This window comes from Hermetia illucens, chromosome 2, assembly GCF_905115235.1.
Source record: "Hermetia illucens chromosome 2, iHerIll2.2.curated.20191125, whole genome shotgun sequence".
Taxonomy (NCBI): domain Eukaryota; kingdom Metazoa; phylum Arthropoda; class Insecta; order Diptera; family Stratiomyidae; genus Hermetia; species Hermetia illucens.
Genome location: NC_051850.1, coordinates 1,390,847 through 1,405,793, shown reverse-complemented (window position 1 = coordinate 1,405,793; position 14,947 = coordinate 1,390,847). Strand labels below are relative to the sequence as shown.

The window sequence follows — 14,947 nt, the reverse complement described above, 5'->3', positions numbered from 1 at the left end:
TGTATACGGGGAAGTAGCCAGTCTATAGTCTGTTCAGACCAGGTTTTACCATAATGCAGCGACTGCTCTTTGAACACGAAAAGATAGGGAGAATATTTCATATTACCAAAAACGAGGATCGAACAAGATTAAGGATCGAATAAAGGAGTATTCAATGTAGACTACGAGTACTAAGTGCATCGAAAGTCCTTATTCATCTAATGGCTATATTCTGCTTACATTGTCTTCTAAGTTTCAGTTAGAAATGCCTGACATGTTTTGTGCCATTGGCAAAGTCAATTCGCCTTCACTAACTGACCCGCCATATCCACTTTTAACTCATATTGCTGGAATTGCTCAGGAATCCAAACTTTATTTTCAGCAGATTCGGAAATGCAATGCATAATTTCAAATGAGATTGGTTGGAGCGACGAAGTTTGCAAAATATGGTAATTTCACATCCACATTCAAGTTGCAAGGACATGGAGGTCTAGGGAGTTTAACGTAAATGCCTGTCGTGTAGGCATAATTCGACGGTCCTCTCCAGACGCGGATTGATTTGGAGACTAAAATCAGAGTCCCGCCGTGGTTTATACTGAGTGCATGAGAGGCCTATCTGCTGCAACTAAAGGGTACGAGGCCCGAGTTGCACAACGTAACTCCAGACTAAAACCCACAAGGAAATCTGCTTGAGATATCGACACGATGACATCCACTTTAAAATGCTAATAATCGGGCCGGGAGCACATCCCCCAAGAATTCCTCTGGAGCATATACGTCAGACAGCCATCCTGGTTCTTATGATACCAGATAATCTTAGACGACCCTCATTGCAGCCTTGGATCTGATCGCCTTCCTTGAATACGTGGTGGCGAAGTTCAGGGGCAAGTGCATCATCTCATTTGTTTACTTCCTCCAGGACATTCGCAAATTATTAAAACTCTTTTCCCGCAGCAGGAGCAGGAGGAAAGAGAACCCCAACTGGCAGCTCAGCAGGACGTCTTCTCGATCCCTGATGTTACCGAAGAGGAACTTTGGGAAATCTGCAGACGTATTGGGGACAGCAAGGCTCCGGGATTGGACGGAATTCCGAACAGAGCTCTGAAGGTGGCGGTCAAGGCCAGACCAAGGTGGTTCGCAAGCACATTCGAATCGTGCATGGCGGAAGGAGTGTTTCCCGCCCAGTGGAAGAGGCAGAAGCTGGTGTTGCTACCGAAGCCCCGAAAACCACCCGGCGTGCCCTCTTCATATCGCCCTATTCGTCTCTTAGACACCATGGGGAAGATGTTGGAGAGGGTGATATACAACAGGCTGCTCCCGTTCATCGAGCTTGCGGGTGGTCTTTCAGAGCGGCAATATGGGTTTCGGCGAGCCCGTTCTACGGCCGATGCAGTAGCAAAGGTCGTAGAATTGGCTCGAAATGCAATGGCCATGGGCAAATGCTGTGCTCTGGTGACGCTGGACGTCAAAAATGCTTTTAACTCAGCCAACTGGGGCTGGATTAAGGGCGCTTTGGCCAAACTGCGTGTTCCTAGCTACGTGGCTCGGCTCATCGAGAGTTACTTTTCGGACAGACTTCTCTGGTACGAGACGGGCGACGGGCGGAAGGAGTACATTGTGACAGCAGGTGTGCCTCAAGGTTCTGTATTGGGACCGCTGCTGTGGAACATAATGTACGACGGAGTGCTTGGCCTTCGCGTGCCGGAGGAGACAACGCTGATTGGTTTTGCAGACGGCTTGGCGGTAGTTGCAATTGCAAAGCATCCCGAGGACGTGGAGCTTTATTCAAATGAAGCCATTCATACCATCAAGTCATGGTTACGAATGGCCAAGCTGGACCTGGCGGACGAAAAGACGGAGGCGGTCCTCATTACCAACCGTAGGAAGAACAACACGGTAACCATCCAGGTTGGTAATCGTGAGATCGTTTCAAAATCGGTTGTCAAATACCTGGGGGTGATGATCGATGCCAAGCTGAGTTTCAAGGGACACTTGGATTATACGCGAGAGAAGGCAGCAAATGCCAACTCATCCTTTGCAAGGATGATGCCTAACGTGGGAGGGCCGAAGTATAGTCGCAGGCTACTTATCGCGGGAGTGGTGAGGTCGATCCTGCTATACGCGGCCCCTGTCTGGGCGGGAGCGTTGAACCACGCTGTCAACCGGAGGAAGATATGTTCGGCATACCGGCGAATTGCGCTAAGGCTGTGCAGCGCATTTAGGACGGCGTCGACGGAGGCAGTGTGTGTCATCGCAGGAATGATCCCTATAGATCTTCTAGCGGGTGAGACACACTGGCTCTACGAAAAACGGAAGGCAAATCCAGCCGAGGTGAACGCGGATTTCCGAAAAGCCATCAGGAGAGAGTTGTGTGGCAAGTGTGGCTATAGGAAGTACTTGCATCGCGTCGAGTTGGACGAGTCTCCCAACTGTCCTGAATGCGGTGCTACACCTGAGGACCCGGAGCACGTTATGTTCCATTGTCCCAGATTTCTGCAGCAGAAAAGGTGGTTGAACAGCATCTTAGGGGCGGACATCGAGCCCTCCAATCTGGTGGAAGAGATGCTGAAGTCGGAGGAAAACTGGATGGCGGTAAATGAGGCAATAGCCGTGGTGCAGACAAAACTCCTGGAGTTGGATCGAGCTCGGAAGGCGGCGCGACGGAGACGTGACATGGACAAGCTGGTATAGCGAACCAGAGCCTCCCCCCCGAAGTAATACTTCACGGTGGTCCCGCGGGGAGGGGCGGAAGAGTGGGGGTGGTTTTAGTGGGTGTGAATCCCACACACTGTTGCAACCTGGCGCAGCAGCGTCTTTCTAAGATTTCCACCTCCATCCATAAAAAAAAAAAAAAATATGGTCCGCCACGCTATGAAGTCCCTGGCGTAATACCAATCACTTCCACTTCTATTGAAGGTCGGGCTAGTAAAACCTCTAGTGCGCCAGAAGAATTAATAAATTAATCATTCGAATATATTCAATGGGCATACATGCATGTGCATAAATTTCCATTTAGATACTTTTCTGTGTCTTATTCTGCCTTCTATCGCAAACAGAATGTCGAATATCCTAAAAGATAGATACACACTGTATCTTATTTTCTTACCACACTGTCGTGTATCTGGATAGTCGTGAACTCATAGTGAAACTTCTCCGGTTTTGTCGTGGCCATAGTGGCGTCTTCAGCTTTAGCAGACTTCGTTTCGATTTTCGACTTGGACAACATCAAGTTTTTCGCTGAAACTCTAGGTCGCCCGTCTTTAGCCAAGTCCCGGTCCGTCTGTTAGTCAGTCTACCTTTTATTTGCCAGTAGTTCGGTTGCGGGCACACTACTGCGGCGGGAGATAATCTTTCGTCTCTGAAGGCATTTGCTTATAAACACGGTCGTTAGTCACCTTCCCAAACTATAGTTTGTATCTGTATCTTTTCTATCGCACAGTAAATAGATAGCCCCGGCATATGAACACATAATTGCTTCGAGTGTAGATATGTGTTCTGATACTATTGGCGTCATCGGGCCGTTATAAATTTTGCTTACCTAGTTTCATAGGAATTAGCTCCGGGGACTGCCAATTCTACTAGCGAACCTTCTAATCGTTATCATTGATTCGATTGAAGACTGCGGGTGGACGCGCGATTTACCTGAGCCCGGTATCGATTTCACCTTATCGCCTGGACGGAAGAAAGGCATAAAACCGAGCGCTGGCACTATTGCGATAAAAAAGGGCAAGCTGCCGGAGAAGACGTAGATTTTCCGGTTTTCCCACATGCACGTTCCTTAGGGTATGAGCAGTGGCTGATATTTGGCGGATTCCACAGTGACCTGCGAAACGATAATTGATATCTGATTTCATCGCGAACATTGCCTATTAGGCGGCAAGGATTTGCTGGTATCGCGGCTGAGAGCAATCTCACATGGCTCGTACTTTCGATGATTCCCGCGAGTCTTAGTGGCTGGAATATGTGCTCATGTACCAGACTCGTATCTACATAAGAAGTGCCCGGAGAAGTGCGAGGAAAATTGTGTAGAATTTTCACTTTTCATCGGTTACCGGGGAATTGTGTGTCCAGTGGTTGTTTGTGGAAAAGAAAGTGTAAGGAAAAACGGGCCGGTTGGATTTTCACATTTCAATACTTGATTGAGTCATTGAACTGCTCTTTCATCCACTTTTGGTGATAACAACGTTTGCAGGCTTAATCATCCGATTACAGTTTGTGATAAGTGCAATCGAGTCGAGGTGGAATATCAACGTACTGTGACGGTGGTAAAGTAGTTATTGCTGTGCCGTGATCAGTGACTATAAATCTGATTTTCATCAGTTCAGTTTGCCAGGTAAGATTAGAAAAATTATATAATTTGATTTAAGTGTTTAAAGGATCTTTTCTGTAACTTACTTGAGGAGGGTCGAAGTAGGAAGCATTTTTTTTAATACTTAGTCACCACTGCTATGGCATGCATGGCATATTATCGGTAGGAACTCGACACTGAAAATAATCAAATTTAATGCGAATTGTGTAGTCGGATCAAAGTCGAAAGTGTTTACATGAATCATTGCAAAGAAAATTTTTAGAGTATCTGAACTCTGTACTAACAACGGAAAATTCTGATGAATGTTTCTGAGATAGTTAACCAAACTGGGTTCAAACTAAACCCCGAGCGGCCTGAACTTACTCGACATTTAAGCTAGAGTTCGTGAGGTGAGGTGATACCCTCCGACATGCACGTTTCAAACAGCTCCGCGAACATATCCGGTCAAGTTGTCGGGCAAGTTTGAGAGCCTTATTCGGTATGCCGTCAAGACCCGGGGCTTTACTGTCGCCTATTCGACTGCAGATCTCTAGCAGCTCGTCCCTGGTGACTGGTGGAATCGGCGTCACATTCAGGGGGCGCTGGAAGGTGTCAGCACCCCCCTCTTGCTGGGGAAATAACCCCTGGATTATTTTCAACAAGAGCATAGGGCACGTGATCTGCGGAGACGATCGGCCTCTGAATCGTCCTGTCACGATTTTATAGGCGCTACCCAACGGATTTATGTCCGCTTCCGAACAGAGCCCCTTAAAACATTCCCTCTTACTCCGCTGGATGGCGAGCTTGAGGTTCTTGCGAGCTTCCCTATAGGCATGCTCCTTTTGCCCCTGATCGATCCTACCTATTGCCCTCTGAGCCGTTCGTCTGGCTCTGTGGCAAATCGATCGAAGATTGGCAAATTCACTATTCCACCAATAATTGGGTCTTCTAGTGGGGAATGAACATCTCCTAGGCATCGATGCGTCACATGCTTTAGAGATGCTCTGTGTGACATGGAGAGCTCTATCCGTGGAGGTGCCTGCTTTGCTAGGCAAGTCTAGCCACACCTCCATGAATGTCTGCTCATCCATCGCTTTGGCAGACCATCCTGGTGTTCCTCTGGATTTCGGCTTCCGGGGTGCGGGTCTCCTGCCTTGTGGCTCCATCCTTAGTTCAAAGGTGATTGCCTGGTGGTCGCTGTACGTGAAGTCCTCACTAACTTGCCAGGACATGTCACGTGCTAACGCAGGGCTGATAAAAGTCAGATCTACAATTGACCCAGTTCCCCCTTTCCGATAAGTGTTTATATCGCCTTCGTTGGCCAGAACCACATCCAACTGGGCGAATGCTTCTAATAAGCACCGCCCCCTTGCGTTAGTCTTTTTGCTGCCCCACTCGATAGCCCACGCATAGAGGGTCAGTTTGGTTTTGGTGCTGAGGCCTACTGTCTTGCGAAGAAGATAGTAGATGCTACTGACTGCACCGCGTGTCTTGCTGATAGCGAGCTGAAGGTGGGGTTTGAACTTGAGGAGTTCATGCAGGGTTACTCCCAAGTATTTGATCGAAGTAGATCTGCTCACTGTGGTGTTCCCGATTCTCATTTTCAAGCGTTTAGCTTTCCTATGGATGCCTCTAGAACCTAAGTATCTAGATTTTCTCCTAAAGGTGCAGATTTGCGTTTTTCCCTCATTAATCTTGATTCCCCAACTACGGTAGTACCTGCAGAGATTTACAATGTATTTCTCAACCGCTTTGGCTGCCCTGTTGGGGTGGAGGTTCGCAGCGAAGATAAGCGTGTCATCGGCGAATTGGATCAGTTCAACGCCGTCATCGGGGATCGGAACGTCAGCCGTGAAGATGTTATAGAAAGTTGGCCCAGAAATGGATCCCTGCGGTACACCCGACGTTACCGGCAAGAGATCGGAGAATTCATTCCCCACGCTGACATAAAAGTGCCTATCTTCGAAGAAACTTAACGCAAGTCTAATTATCGGGACAGGGAAGTCATTATCTATTAATTTGTATATAAGTCCGTTTACCCACACGGAGTCGAAGGCCTTTTCCAAGTCTAACGCACATGCTACTGTGGGTTTATTGTTGACGTTAAGTCTTGAGACGACAGTGTCGTGTAGGTAGCTCAGCGCCTGCTGGGTTCCGTGTTTAGAGCAGAATCCGAACTGGTGGTCAGGGATAACTTTGTTGAGATTACAATGCTGGACTAGCCCAATTGTCCATGCTTTCTCAAACAGTTTGCCAAGGTTGGATAATAGGGAAATGGGCCTGAAATTGCTTGGCTCGTTGGAGGTTCCTTTCTTCCAGATCGCAATAATTTTTGCAACTTTCCATGTGGATGGAAAGTAGCCGTTATTAATACAGTTGTTGAAAACTGGTTGGTTGTGGTGAATTTAGTTAGCTTCTTGGAGCTCTCAGAGACGAAGGTCTTGATTGTTGAATTAACAATCGACGATATAGCCGGGTTGTTTTGAGGCGGAGGGGAATTGAGCTGAGTCTCAAAAGATTCCGCGAGAACTTGCGCTTTCCTAGCGTCACTGAAGATGTGCTCCCCGTTCTTGGAAAGAGCGATATTGCGGGACTTATGTTTGCCGGTTAGCCTGTTGATATGCTGAAACATATCTGGGCCGGGCTTAATATCTGCTAGTTTCCTTGTCAGTTCTTTGTTGCGGAAATTCGCCACTCTTTGCCGAATTATTGTACTCAGACAATTAATCCGGGAAAGCAATGCTTTATACTCAGCATTAACTTTATTTCCGAGTTTGTGGAAAATCCGTTTGAGTTTCCTACGCCATATTTGCCTGACTTTCATGTGGAGCATGATATCGTGAGGGACTGAGTTATATTGTAACTCGTCGACTTTGATAAGCCTTGTGTTTTTGCGTGTAGCAGTATTAATGGCATCTATGGCCAAGGTGATGGCTTCGTCGATCTCCAGGTCTGATAGATTGCGGTCAGTTGCGAGTTTTTTCAAGTTCAGCCTTGGTGCAAGGTCTGCCTTGAATTTATCCCAGTCAGTGTGGGCGAAGGACCTTACGGTGGTCATCACTCGCTTTCGCAGTTGGGAGGACGAGGATAGTTTAAGTTGTACTGCGAAATGGTCAGACATGCCTGGTAGAGTAGTGCACGATATCACTTGAAAGTTCAGGGAAGTTTCCTCAGATAGGAGGAAGTAGTCAATGGTTGATTGGCTACTGGGTCTTGTCGGAGAATCTGGCAAGACCAAATCGACATAGGCTGGCGAGTAAGGGTTTTGGATCCATTTAAGCAGGGTTTCCCCATTTCTGTTGACTGCCGTATCGCCCCAGGAGGTGTGCCTCGAGTTGAAGTCGCCACCGAAAATTAGGTACTTGTACTTTAACTGGAGATTGCCCAAGATCTTAAGATCTTGTCCCAGTTGCTCAGTTAGACAGTTGCATTTGATGTAGACGGAAACTACCAAAATCCGTCTACCATCAGTAGTTTTTACTATTGCCGCCGCAGCGGAAGAGGTAAACAGGTTTCGTATAACGACTTCCTCAAATTCATAGTCTTTCCTGACTAAAAGGGCAGCGCCAGTGTTGTTGTCGTTCCGGATAATATTATACCCGGTGTATTGCACGTTATGCCTGCTATTGAGGTGAGTTTCTGAAACGCAGTATAAGTCTGCTTTCAGACTGTCGATCAACACTTGGGCAGTGGCACGTTGGGCGTGTGAGATCAGGGACGCGGAGTTAAAGGTGACGATATTTAACTCCATAGGTTCATTAAAAGTTTTATTGCAGCGAATTGCCGCTGCTCGTTGGTGGAGGCCGTCGCGAGGTATTGCACCAATTCGCGGAAGGCGTTTGGTGCGGGGGTGGGAGCAGGTTGTGCTGCCACTCTTGGTGAAGAGTTCCTGGCAGCTTGCGCGTACGATACGCTGGGTCTGGCCAAGCTTTGTGACAGTTGTGTCACTGCGTGCTTGGCTCGGGAGCTTTCATTAGCTCTTCTTTGCTTGGCAGCTTCCTTCCTGGCTACCATTTCTTTATAAGCTGGGCACCCGCGGTAACTCGCTGGGTGGCCTGCTTGCCCGCAGTTGCAGCAGAGTACTCCTTCGGCTGCAGTCCTCGTGCATTCCCCACGAGGGTGCGCTTTCGAGCACTTGACACATCTGTGTACAATAGTGGAGTTTTGCGCAATGTGTCCGAAGTTTTGGCAGTTGTAACACTGCACTTCTTCGAAGTTCATGACTTTCTGCCAGGAGATCTTTTGATGATGAGCTCTTGAGAGGGCTCGAACGTGGCAATAAATAGTCCCGATTGAGATTTCATCGGGAGGGTAGGGACTTCTCTATGCAGAGCTTTGTCTCTGTGGGTAACCAAGTTCGCCACCGTGTTGAGTTTGAACTCAGGGTGGTCGGCCCGCAGTTCCTGCAGGATGTCCGTGGGGTCCGTTTTCCTGTGGAGCCCTCGGATAATTAGGGACTGATTTCGCAAAGAAGGAGGGGTCCTGGTTGTGGCGTTAAGCCCTTGCTCTTTCATGAGCGCGAAGACCTGGGCGTGTTCTTCCGCCGTCTCCGTAAAAATGCCAACAGGTGAAAAACGCTCCCTTATATCATCGCAAAAGCACGACAAGGTTGCGAATTATATTGGACTAAAACGCCAGTTGTTTTAGTCTAAGCTAGACTAAAGCTGGGTAGTTGTTTAGGATATGCGCGATCCTAAGTCCACATCCACATGATGGTGGATAAGGGAGCGTTTTCCACCTTTTGGCACTTTCGGTCACGCTGCTCCCAGGGCAAAGGTGAGGTAGCGTCTGATGAGTTGCCTCTGCCCTGGACGAAACCGTCAGTCATTTTTTGTTTTTCTTAAATTTTGAATGCTTAGGTGCTATGCCCCAAACTAGGGATCCATGGGCTATAAATCGTGGGAGTAAGTTGCTCCTCATTTGGTCCGGTCCACCATCATGTGGATGTGGACTTAGGATCCCGCATGTCCTAAACAATTTATACATTTTTTTGGAAAAAATAAACATCATACATACATCGTACCCAAGGGAAAAAATTCTTGATCGGGCTTGTATCCCTAAATGTCCTTTACCCGTCGGAATTTTCATAATAAATTGAGTGTACTGATTTTTTTTTTATTTTTTAATCGAATAATCGAATGGAATGTAAATGTAAATATCTTTATCTGGCGCGTTGTTGAAGTGTGGAAATTCAAGATTTTTCAACTCTTCAGGACTATTGAGATCTTAGGGAAGGGGTAGGTAGGTAGGTATCAGTGGCCGCTCCGAGGAGCCCAATTAGCGCTTTGGTGGGCCGTTTTGATGCTACAAACTCCTAACACCGTGACTGTTGTTATAGGAACAGGGAAGCAGAGTCCAGCTGGCTCGGATCTTCAGAGCCAGTCCGCAGCATTCACGAAGGAAAGCAGCTCTCCGACCCTGCAGCTAGAAATCTCACTGAGGTCCCGAAAGAATGGTTTACCCAGTGTTCGCAGCCTGACTCGAGCCAGAGCTGGCCAATCGCAGAGAAAGTGCATGAGGGTTTCCCTTCCTTCTCCGCAGCTTCGGCAATGCGAGTTGTAGGGTGAGCCGAGCCTAGCGGCATGGTCCCCTATGGGCCAGTGCCCCTCGCAGACCGCCGTAATCTTGGATGCATTTTCACGCGTCTGACACAGGAGCTCTCGTGATCGGGCCATGTTATAAGCGGGTCAAATTCTCCTTGATTTGGCACAGCTTGTAAGCCTTTGCCATCTCAGGCCCGCGGCTGCTAGGTAGTGCGAGTAGACTCGGCCCCCGACAGCCGCCAGCGGAACACCGACTGCATTCCCCGGGGGACTGCCAAGAGCAGAGCCTTGTCTGGCCAATCCGTCAGCCCGCTCATTCCCCTCTATGTTCTTATGCCCGGGATTAGGGAAACTTTAATCTAATCTATGCCCACATCTTCGTAATCATTTCATTAATTCACAAGTACCCACCTTTCCCGTGTATGGTAAATATCAATAGACATTTTTATGATTTCTTTTATCTTCATTTAATTAATAGTTTGAGTGATAAGCTCAATTGGGTTTCCATAACATCTGTACATGAAGTCTATCAAAAGCTCCCTGTTATGATATGAAAAAATGTGACTCAGTTGACAGTCGATTATAAAATTAGTGCCTTCCGGTGCTAAGGCTTCTTTAAATTCTATATTCTGTAAAGTAAACCTACTGCTAATAAATTTTAAGGAGCCATGATCAGTAAGTGCTATTTGCTTATGTTTAAAATAGCGTAGCTTAACTAGTCGAGCGTTATGAATTTTTCGCCCAGTTTGACTAGTTTAACTAAATGTTGTAATTCGTTATTACGTTCAACCTCCTGACTTCATGGAGAGAATTCCCCAAGGAATACCCCCACCTCCACATATTCTGTTCTTCTGTATAAGGATGCTGCCTCCTGTTCCTCTCACTCTCAAAGAAAAAGGTCAACGTGTTCTTCAACAAGTTCTACTTTCTTCCAGAATGCTAGCTACTAGTGTTAACTACTAGTGATAATGGACTTCTGGACTTTGGCAGAACCAGGTAGAAGAGGGAGGACGAGGGGAAGATCGATAAAAAATGTAGTGGCAACGAATGAGATCGACAAAAACAATTGCTGGAAAAGTTGGTTACGAATCTGTAATGACTCAGGCATGCTCAAAAGCTTATCGGCAAAATTTAAATATCGAAATTTGGCCGTTGCTTAAGCGCAGCTCCAATGAAGCGCATATTGGCACGCCCTTACTTCCGATTTTGCTATTGTACCCAAAAAGATGAATCGGGTGCTTTAGTGTTTCATTCCCTTCTACGTCATTACAAAAATTTACAAAAAAAATCGATGGTATCTAAGGCCTGGCATGCTTAAAGCTCTCTCCAGGATGGTTGTTACAACCGAAAACCAAGAAGACTAAATACAGGAGGAGCAAATCAATTACGTCGAGTAGGAAGAAATAGATTTTCATCTGCTACTTGTAGTCCAGCCTAAAATTAACAGACAAGGGGTAGCTTCCTCCGAGCTTTGTACTGATAAGTGGAGTTTGGAGGAAGTCATCTCTGGCCTAGGACAATCCTGGATGGCTTGGACCTTGCGTCAAGGATGCCTGATACTCTTTGAAAAGACGGTATAGCCAAAATACTTCACTTCTTTTCTACCCCGGGCACACTGGTCCAAGATGATACACACAAGAGACAGGGTAGAATGAGGCTGTCACAGATGACGAAAGTAGTGATCGTGGTCATCCGAAGCCACGAATATGTTGCCAATGTAGCACCGGGAGAACGGACAGTCTCGCAGGGGGTAGTCTATTGTGCGTTGGAGCGACTGGGCTGCGAGTCGAAGACCCATTGATGACCGGAGGTGTGATCGCATTCCTTGGAATACCCTCTTCTGGCAGAAGGCCATGTGGAGATTTATCACAGGAAAGACTCCCCCCTCCCCTGTTTGTAAATCGTGAAATTGCTTGTTGGCAGCATCGCGACAAGCTCCGACAAGCCTGCTTAGTCGCTCAAAGACCCCGCTGTGTGGATCTCGTAATTCACTAGTAGGTCCGGAATCGAGATGGTTGTGCTCTGTGGAGAGCAAAAGTTCTCAAATTCTTCTAGGAAAATAGCATAAAGACGTCCGAGTTGCAACGAAGGAGTGGTAACTTCTAAAGTGGTGGAAACAATGTGAGTGGAAATGGCTTCTACGTTGTCAATGAATTTTGTAATTTCTTACCTCGAATGTCGATGAGGAGGCCTATGATGGCTGATTGCACATCTCTAGCAGTGAACTGCCAGCAATACGGACATCGCAGGACTAAATTTAGTGCGTGTAATAAACGTGCCGATTGACTATGCTTCGGCTACGAGGAGAGTAAAAGACAGCCACTGGAGTTGCTTCCTTTTGACGGCAGTCTTGGTAAGTAGAGAGATTACAGAACCTGAATCGATCAAGAGCTTGACACGGGTGTTGTGGTCGAATATATGCTGGTGGCTTTCCGATCACGGACAAAAGGCGTAATTTCTGCGTTTGTGAGTCGTAGGACTGGTGACACCAGTATAAGTGTGGGTAGGGTGCTGGAGATTAGGGGTTGTCCCTTGGGCTGCTGGAGAATTGGGGCGGTTCCTTAGTCGGTCTGGCTTATCGACTGCCTAGTGATAGTGATTAACTGGATCATACTGAGCCGAAGCGTTGCTAGTTCGTTTACAACATAGACAACGTCTGCAGGAAAAATGGATGACGAATGTGGTTAATATGTGCTGACGACGTAAACAGAAGACTCCGAGGAAACGAGTTCGTCAGCAAGAATTGACTGCTCGTCGAGACTTAAGGCTTTCATCAGTCTGTCCACGTTTGGTGGCAGCAGATCTAGCTACTTCAACGTTAGCGCATCGTTGCGATAGACAAACCTGCGGATACAGGCATCTATCTGAGGACTTGTGAAGCCTTCAGCTGGTTTCGGTGCAATACCAGAGTCGACGTTGGGGATGCGACAGGCATATCATCATGATTTTTTTAAAAATTTTCGATTGGGTTTCCAAACATGAGTCCTGTTTCACTTTTAGTTTGTACTTTTTGACACCCCAATCTGCTAGTCTTTCAAATGATGGCAAATATGAGACCCGCTTTAGAAAAGACTATTATGATATAATTGAGCCTACTCGGCTCATATTCCTCATGATAGTCTGTAAATATGGGGATTATGGGAAGCTCCCTTTAAAGTCGTGCCATTCGCTATGGGTCCTAGACCACATATTTTCGCAAAATTTCGTGACAATAGGTTCAATCGTTTTCGATAAATTGCTTGTGGCAAAAAGATATTGAATCGATTTTAATAAAATTAAGAGTAAATTTTCCTGCATCTATATAAGTGCATAGTCGAAATCAGATATATCGCAAAACTACCCACGAACTTCACAAAAGAATTGTTGCAATAGTTGCTACACCATCGTTACCCTGATTCAACCGGACCCTCTATTCGCGCCTTAGACATTCTCAAATTCCATAATAGAATTAAATAATTCAGCTCTCGAGAAGGAAGTGAGAGACTCCAGGCAGTTTCATCCCATTCCAAAAAAACGTATCTACAATCTTTATTTAGCTATGGGCTCAAGATGGAACCGGTTCCTGTGTTGGTTCCATCGAAGCGCGAGGTGATCGTGCAGATCCTCAATAATTGTTTTTGTAATTATGTGAGTTCCACCCGGGGTTCACCCATAGTGCAGAGAATGATCTATAAGTTCAAGATGTTTTCAGAATTGGAATCCACATCGATTATTCATTTGTATGCTTTCCTAGTAGCTGAACTCGTTCTTTGCGGAGATCATTCTCCTTTACGTTCAGGAATCGTTACTTCATTGCGCAGAACCTTCTTGAAGACATCGAGTCATCTTGGGCTGGTTTTTTGTGATGAATCATATGAGACTGTGTGTGCGAAAAATGGTGTTCCAGGTCTGCTCATGCGGAGCTTCTGAATGTGTAGATCTTTTCCATGTTCAGATGGAATGAGCCACAGGTAACTCAATATGCTGAGCTGGTTAGAAATTCACCTTGACGTGGTGTGACATGACGACAATAGCGACGGTTATGACTCTACCAACTGTGGGTACGTAACAAGTTACCCATATGTCTATGGCTCGTACTGAATAGTGTGAGTTCTGGCTTAAGTTTGTTCCTCTGCTCAAGGTACATATGCTCAAGAAACGTGCTGCATTCAGGTGTTCATTGCGCCAGCGATGACGTCAAATCGCGGCCGGTATTGGACACATGAGAGTAGATACCTGCATATATCGTGCTCAGGAAAGCAACACTTTAAAAAGTAATCCCGCTGGGGTCTTATAAGTGTAGTTAAATGCTCTTTAAGGTCAATAATAACTCGAAATTGGTTGGAAGCCGATGGAAGAGGAAGAGTGGTGCTAATTTGCAGCGTATCTACTCGTACTGTGTAAAAGAGTTTAATGACTCAATGTTGTTTATGGGGTGAAAGGTCTTCGTATTTGATGGAGCTCGATTGCAATTTTTCGGTAGAATTCACTTCTTTCTGGGGCTCGAAATTTAATCAAATTGTAGATGTGTGTTAAGTTTGATTCAAATCTACAAAATTTTATATAGAAAGCGTTGATTTGAAAATGTTTGAGGAAAAACTAAGAAAGTCTTGAAAGATATACACAATCGCTAGTTTCAATTGATGCATTCCTTGTGATAAAGAGAAGCATGGATAAGCATCTGATTATCGGAGTCTCCGGAAGGGAACCAGGATCTATATCCAATAAAACATGAATTAAGCATTGAACCTAAAAATACAGAAGAAAGTAGCAAAAAGAAGTCTATATATACCATCTGCAAGTCAAATGAAGGCTCTTACAAATGAAATTGACACTTAAACAAATGAAATTAACGCTTCAACAAATGAAATTAACGCTTTAATCAATCAAATTAACGCTTCGACAAATGAAATTCATCGTTTGCCGAATGAGAATAACGCGCATAAAATACTAATTAACGATGATAGAAATGAGGTGGACACTCTCTTACATCTTATTTTTAAAGTTTTGGTGCCTCTCGTTTCCAGCTGCCTCACTTGGTATTTGGAGCAATCTGACGATACATTTCCAATTCCTAACTGAATCAGGTCCTGGAGTTTATGTTCTCGTAAATCATCTACCAAGCCTTCGTGTGCGTGTCCCTTTATTTTCGAAAAAA

General features: G+C 46.0%; 1 protein-coding gene across 1 annotated transcript in view; it reads left to right on the top strand.

The window, feature by feature from the left end:
* The first annotated feature begins 3,288 nt into the window (after nt 1-3,288).
* LOC119647851 (unconventional myosin IC) overlaps nt 3,289-14,947 on the top strand; it is a 72,794-nt gene continuing 61,135 nt past the window's right edge. The window contains exon 1 of the mRNA XM_038049119.1: nt 3,289-4,312. The gene's annotated coding sequence lies outside the window, so the exon portion shown is untranslated. The remainder of the gene's footprint in view (nt 4,313-14,947) is intronic.